The following is a 7,354-nucleotide window of genomic DNA, read 5'->3' as shown; positions in this document are numbered from 1 at the left end:
CACACACGTGTGAGTGTGTGTCGAAATAAAACAACACAAAGATTCGTCGTCGAGTGGCGGCGGCGTGAACTGGTTCGGGAGATGGAAACGAAATGATAATAAAAAAGACGACGACGGGGCACCGGTCGCGGAGAGAGCCGTCGAGCGCGCGCGCGTGCGAGCCGGCAAGCGCGATAGGTCGAAGGCGAACCAGTTGTGCCGTACAACTACGCAGCGGCCGCCACTTGCCGCCACGACGTAAACCCTTCCACACCGCGCCGCCCGCCGGCGATATCCCTTTCCGCTCCGGCCGTAGTCGTCGCGCCGCCGCCGATCGCTGCACGTGGTAAACGGATTACTTCTCTATTATTAACTTCGCCCCGGGACATTGCCGAAGAAAATAAAGACATCAACACGAATCCGGACGTGCGGCGTCACATAATGGGTTATGCCGATAACCGGTTTGGCCGGTTCGCCGCCACTGCGGCCGACGCCGATGGGTCGCGAGCTCCCCCCCCCCCCCAACGACGAACGCCCCGCACACCACTCCACGATAACGACGACGACGCCCCACTCAACGGGACCTTTAGAATATCATTATTATTGAGTTTTACATTTTTGTTTTGTTTTCGTCTCGACTATAATATCGGCTGCTGCTGAATGGGCTAGATATTATTATTATTATTATTATATCGTACGGTCGAGCACGTACCTATAATATATTACTCTGCATCGTACCAGCTTTTTTTTCATAATAATATATTATCCGACTCGATTTGAGCGCACGTCGTCGTCATCAAAGAACCGGCTACCGATGCACTGAAAACCGCATGATGTACGATCGAGCATGCGATTTTTATTTATACGATCGTCGCGTACGGTAAATTTACATATTTTCATTTCAGATGTAAGCGCCCGTAAAGCATAGGCGTATAAATTAATATACTTTGATAGCGGTAACTCACATTTCGAAATTATAATGCAATAAGTAATAACAATGTTAATATAGCGTCGCAATAATTATGGACTTTTCCGTTGTTTTAAACGTTTAGAAAAAAATTATTGTCTGAGCGTGTATTGATTATAATATTGACGACCGTCAGAAAAACCCGCCTTTCGAACGGATAAGTTGTAAATTATAAATCATAATATTATTGAAGACCTGTTACACACGATAAATAATAATATTATGTAACAAATTAGAATAATGCAATTTCTAATTTGCTTCTATTTTGCGTCGATATTATATTAAATTTAAATTTTATTGATTACATAAAAGTTTAAGGGGCTTACACATGACCAGTTTTTTGCTTAAAAACATTCCTTGCAGGAAAAACTCACGCCTATATATTAGAGTGATCCGATTTCAGTTTTTTTTTTTTGTAATTTCTTACATTTGTTTGACTTGGATTTTAAAAATTCTTTTTCTAAACCATATTATACGACCAATTTTTACAAGCTTTTATTATTTTTATTATGATTGTTTTGAGCAACGATCAACGAAATAAAAAATCAAAGTTCAATGTGCCCTGAAAAAAACTATACTCTTTCTAACAAAAAAAAATCAAATCAGACCACTCTACGATGCGTGAGAGTGTTTCCTGTGTTTTGAGCAAAAAATAACGCTTTTCAATTTTGGTCGGCGATTCCGTTGAAATAACGTGTGCACAATAGCTTGTGCGTAAATAGCCGTATTCAATTATACTCTTACTAATCATGATTGACGACCAACTATACTAACACAATTTCTGTTGGCGGAAAATTGCATATTGCCTAATTATTGCCACTTATTAAAGACCCTTAAATAAAAATGATTCTATGTTGACAGTTTTTTTTTTACTAAAACAACAATTTGTTGTCCATTGTACCAATAAAACTATGTTTTGCGGTTTTAAGGTAATAATGGAATGAATAATAATGGTTATAATCATATTCTTCATAATATGTTTGGCACTTTAGAAAATTACCTATAATAACTCCTTAAAATACTAATACCGGTACCGGGTAGCATAGGCGAAATAGACCTTTGTGGCAGAGGGGGGGGGGGGCAAGACAATGTAGAATTTGTATCGAGTGAGTATTTTAGGTTGGAAGCCTCTGTGGTACAGACTTACTCGTAGCTAGCAGGAGGGGCCATCCCCCCCCCCCGTACGCATGATTTTGCCGGTTAGTACTCAAATATTACAGTTCCCCAAAATACTTTCCTATAATAACACTGTAAACACCCATCAATCAACATACAACGAAAATAACGAGTCTTATTTAAAAAATAAACATTAGGTCTATAATCCATATAAAAGCGATTTGACTGACAATTTGGGTTAAGTTCCGATACCATTTTGTCCTCAAAAATACACTCTGCGGGAATACCGACTTGTAGAATCAACCAAATTTCATAATTTTTTTTTAATTGCTAGGGAGAAATATTCTACAGCCCGCATTGATCTCTGTTTTTCAATATTTTATTTTCAAACTTTATAATATGTCCAAAAAAATACATGATAAAAAGATTTTTTTTACAAATTTTTTAATACAATTATTTGAAGATCAAATCAAAAATCAGAGATCGATGCAGTAGAAAGTTTTCTTCTTTCAGATAAAAAAATAGTCATCAAAATCCGAAAATTCTACAAAGCTTGAGAGTTATTCCCATAAAGTCATATTTCCGATATAATATATCTTATCAACCCCCCCTAAATAGGTATCGGGTAGTATATTAGTGGAAAAGTCTTATAATAAATTGAGGTGCCAACTAAAATATAAAATTTAATTTTTAAATTTTATAGAATTGTTGAAAATTTTAAAAACCAGCACCGGGACCCTTAACTCTAAAATATCCTATTTATGGACTGATTTGATAATAATAATTCCATTCTCACGTATATTTGCGTAGACAGCGCAGCATTATGGTTTGTAGCGTCATCAGTGTTGGGAATTATCTAGATAAAATTATCTAGATAAATTATCTAGATAAGATTTTTTGAAAAAAATTATCTTTTAGAGTATCTAGATAATTATGTTACGATTTATCTAATGTTCATCTTAGATAAAAAATTGGCTTATCTAGATAAATTTATCTAGATAAATATTATAGTACCCCTACAAAATTATAAAACCTAAGTTACTAAAGTTCTTAAATAATATAAATTATTTATAAAATTAGAAGAATATATATTTCTTGTTATTATTGTCAACGACGGTATTACGATAATACGAGAACCTATGTGCGGGCATGCACTATACATCGTTCTCTACTAGCCATAAATCATGAGCTTATTACAATTAATTAGGTATAGGTTTATTTCCCCATCCATTTTAAAAATAAATTAAAATTAACTTCGTAGAAATGAGAACGCACCAGAACGCTGATGAAAACCGTTTGAACCTCTGATAACGATGCGTCGATGCGCGATGCAGTGCGTTTTTTGAAATAGTATTATAGCATATTATTTCATAAGACTAAATTTAAAGTTAAGACAATTTAGATCAGTACCCCTTATAGACCATAGTCCATAGTAGTATAGTTTATTACCCCCTCAATTCTCATCGACCATAGTAGTATAGTTTAGTAGCCTCATATTTTATTTGATCAGTTGATTACCCATACCATCATAATTTAATATATGTAAATTTATTATACTAGGTAATGTTCAGTATCTAAAAATACATAGGTAGTTTTATGTCTTAAATTTAAAAAATACAATATCATTTTGCTACTTGATAGTAGCAACTTGCTACTATGGCTTATATGGTCACAAATCCTATATTTTTGACTTAACAAATCAATTTTGTTATTACATAAAATGTATCACAATTGAAATTTACTTTTCATTATAGTTAGGTATATTAAATATATTTTTAAAATAAGTATAAAAAATAATAACCAAAAAGCTACGCCTAACTGATCTAAGTAAGTTAAACAAGGCTATATTGTATACAGGTACTAATATTATTATTATTATTATTATTATTATTAAAATTATTGAAAATATTTTTTTTTATTAATATTTTGCAGTTGTAATTTTATAATTTGTATTTTGTTTTATAAACTATGAAAAATGTTGTATTCAATCATAAAACAATACGCTTATATTTTAGCATTCAACTATTTCTTACCAAACATTGATTATAATGTAATATTTACTATTTATATGTTTTTTAAATATTTAAGGTGAAGTTTATCCTTTTTTATATTGGTTTAATATGATTTACAAGTGGCTATAGCCTATAAGTGCATACAGAGGCATTTGACAATATTTATTAAGAACCAACTTTTCCTCGAGATAATACAAATAAATAATTTTTTACTCGATTAGTTTGTATTAAAATGTATAAATTATTAATAATTCATTATTGTATGCATTTGTATAACTAAGTAGGGGTACAATTATTAAAGTACCTATTAAAGAATAAAGTGTCAGCTAACAACATAGTTTTGAACATTCAAACCAATACCAGTATTCCAAGTATTGGTTTAAATGTTTTGGTGTTTCATTCTTATAGCTATAATATTCAAATAGTTACATTTGAAGGCTCAATCCGTTGTTATTATAAATATTATGTCATTATATTAATATATATCTAATATTACAAAAATACTAAAAAACATTAAAAATAAGTGTAAAAAAATGATATTTATCTAGATATTTATCTAGATAAATGTATTGTTGTATTTATCTTTATCTAGATAAATTACATTTATGTTATCTTTATTTTTATCTAGATAATATTTTGTTAAAATTATCTTATCTTATCTAGATAATTTTTTAGTTATCTATTCCCAACACTGAGCGTCATCTATCGGCGTCACTCTTAACTTTTCTCCACGCACGTAAGAACCGTCCGTGAACGTAACTCAATGTCATCGCTAGCAAGCGCTGCCGTTTTGTATTTTTCTTTTTTAATTATTAAAGTTTGTGGGTTTCTAAAAGTTTGCAGTTACCTTGGCCCGAATAACGGATAATATCTTACATGCATACTCTTTGGCAGCGATTAGTATCGTATCAGGTAATCCGCCCAAAATGTTTACTGTCGATTATTATAGTAATGGACACTCACGGCAACATATTTAGGTATTTGACAGAGCTTGCGCTAAGAAAATTTGAGAACTGCCCAACATTTTAATATTTTTGTACATGCAGATTAAATAAATTTGTTGCTCACTAAACAATATTTACCACTAACTAAAGTTGTGTTCTTTTGTTGAATCTCACTAATCTCACTATTTATGGTGTTATCCAAGCTGTTTACTATAGTGCTATTGCCGCTTGTGGTGTAAATTGAGTTATCTACTAAATTATCTATTATTAGGTAAAAATCTATTATTTATTTAATATTTTAATTTAACATACCTATCAGTATTTTTACTTTTATAAAGCTATTTTTTCATAAGACCAGAACTGCTTTTTGGGGCTAATTTTTTATTCTAAAATTCAAGTTTTGGAATATTGATTAATTGATAATAAAACAGTTAAATAAAATTGTGCGCTTAATAGTAATAACAGTCATTCATGCAAACAGCATCATTTAAACTTGAACCGAAAAAATATGCCTTATAGTATAACTAGTAGTAATTTAACAATAAAATCAGAGAAGGAATAATTATATAAATAATTAAGCTATTTAGTCTACTTATATAAGCAAATTAAGATAATGCAAGCTTAAATTGGTAGCTGTGGATTCATTTATACCATAGTACATACTGTAAGTACTTTATTCTTCAATATTATTTAAATATGATAAATAATATTGAAGCCTTTGGTGACGGTCCACTTATCAAATTATATCCTTGTAATAGTAATAATATGGTGACATTTGCTGGATAAGAATAAAAATAATGTGTTTACTTTATATTTATAAATTATAATAAGTTAGAATGTACTATTTAAATAATTAAATAGGTAGGTATACTATATAGCAGGTTACTGGTTAGTATAGGTATTTTACCTTTTTTAAATCCATGTTCGTTACGCACGTCACTCTCACTTCTTCGTCTTAGTAAATAGTAAAATAAACTAATATAACATGACGAATACAATTGTAAAATGTAAATGTTAACAATATTTAAACAATGTGACAGTTATGTATTTAATATTTATCATTTATCACAGATATCTATACAATATAGAAATCAGCTGTGGTATTTATTACCCGATAAGTTATAAGTTATAATCTTATAACTATTACCAAGTATGTAGTTCACATAAATATGGTCGGAGTTTAAATATTGAATGGTCACATTATTATCACTTCTGTATTGCTTCGTGTTATCATATATATTACACAATCTTCTATATTATGTATATGATAATAAATGTTATGGAATGAATTCATGATTGATAACATTTGTGGTGATAAATCCAAACAAAAAATATTAAATAGAATACATAATTAAATTAAACAATATAACATATGCCAATAATACAGAAAATTCACGATTTTTGGTACTGACCAAATTGGTTTTTAGAATTGCCCATTTTAATTTAGAACTACCTATTAGCGCAAGCTCTGGTATTTAAGTCACTAATATTATTGCCATAATGTTATAATATGGTCAATTGACTAAAATAATTATCCTCCGTAATATAATATGTTATATTATACGATTCATACCTATACAAGTTATAGCGGTACCTGACATAAATTAATGTTTCTAGACCAATGATTGTATGCGGATTCGTATCGATCAAAGTTTCACTGTTTCTCGTTTAACTACAGAATTTCCATTTATATTATACCACTATGCCGCTATGGTCAATATTTCAAATGAAATATTATAAAAAATGCTTGAACGCCAGTTTATTCCTTCGAAACGTTCAACCGTGCTTGTGGTAAATTCGTTGGCTACCAATTTAATGGAAAATCGATTATTCAACATTCATTTCGATCCTATGTTTAATCATTGTAAACATTATTTGAAAGTCTACATTCCACAACAATAAAAGTTATACTAAAATCTCCATTTTTTAATTTATAAAAAAACTTAATATAAAGTTATTCATCTATATAATATTCCAGCTGATCCCGTGCACTTCGTTGCCCGTCAAATGTACCAACTCTAGATGGCTCAAACCTTGTTCAGTTAGTTATTTAATATCCGGTGTATGGTGTTCAAAATTTATCTTAACTTTTCTGTTTCCCGGAATAAAAGTTCTGATTCGCAGCAGTACATTATCAGGTAGGCAATCTACCTGCGGTAGATCGCGGACCCCGTGCTGTTTGTACGTATACGTGTATTATTTAACTCTAGAGTCTAAAGTCTCGAAGTTATACCAAGTTTGTCGTTTTTACTGAATTCCACCTACGGTGGATTAATATAATCAATTTATACAAAATCCTATCCAAACCTAACCGTACTAAAATCCGATGAATACAA

This window comes from Metopolophium dirhodum, chromosome 2, assembly GCF_019925205.1.
Source record: "Metopolophium dirhodum isolate CAU chromosome 2, ASM1992520v1, whole genome shotgun sequence".
In the NCBI taxonomy this organism is placed as follows: Eukaryota; Metazoa; Arthropoda; class Insecta; order Hemiptera; family Aphididae; genus Metopolophium; species Metopolophium dirhodum.
Note: the sequence above shows the minus strand (reverse complement) of the source record.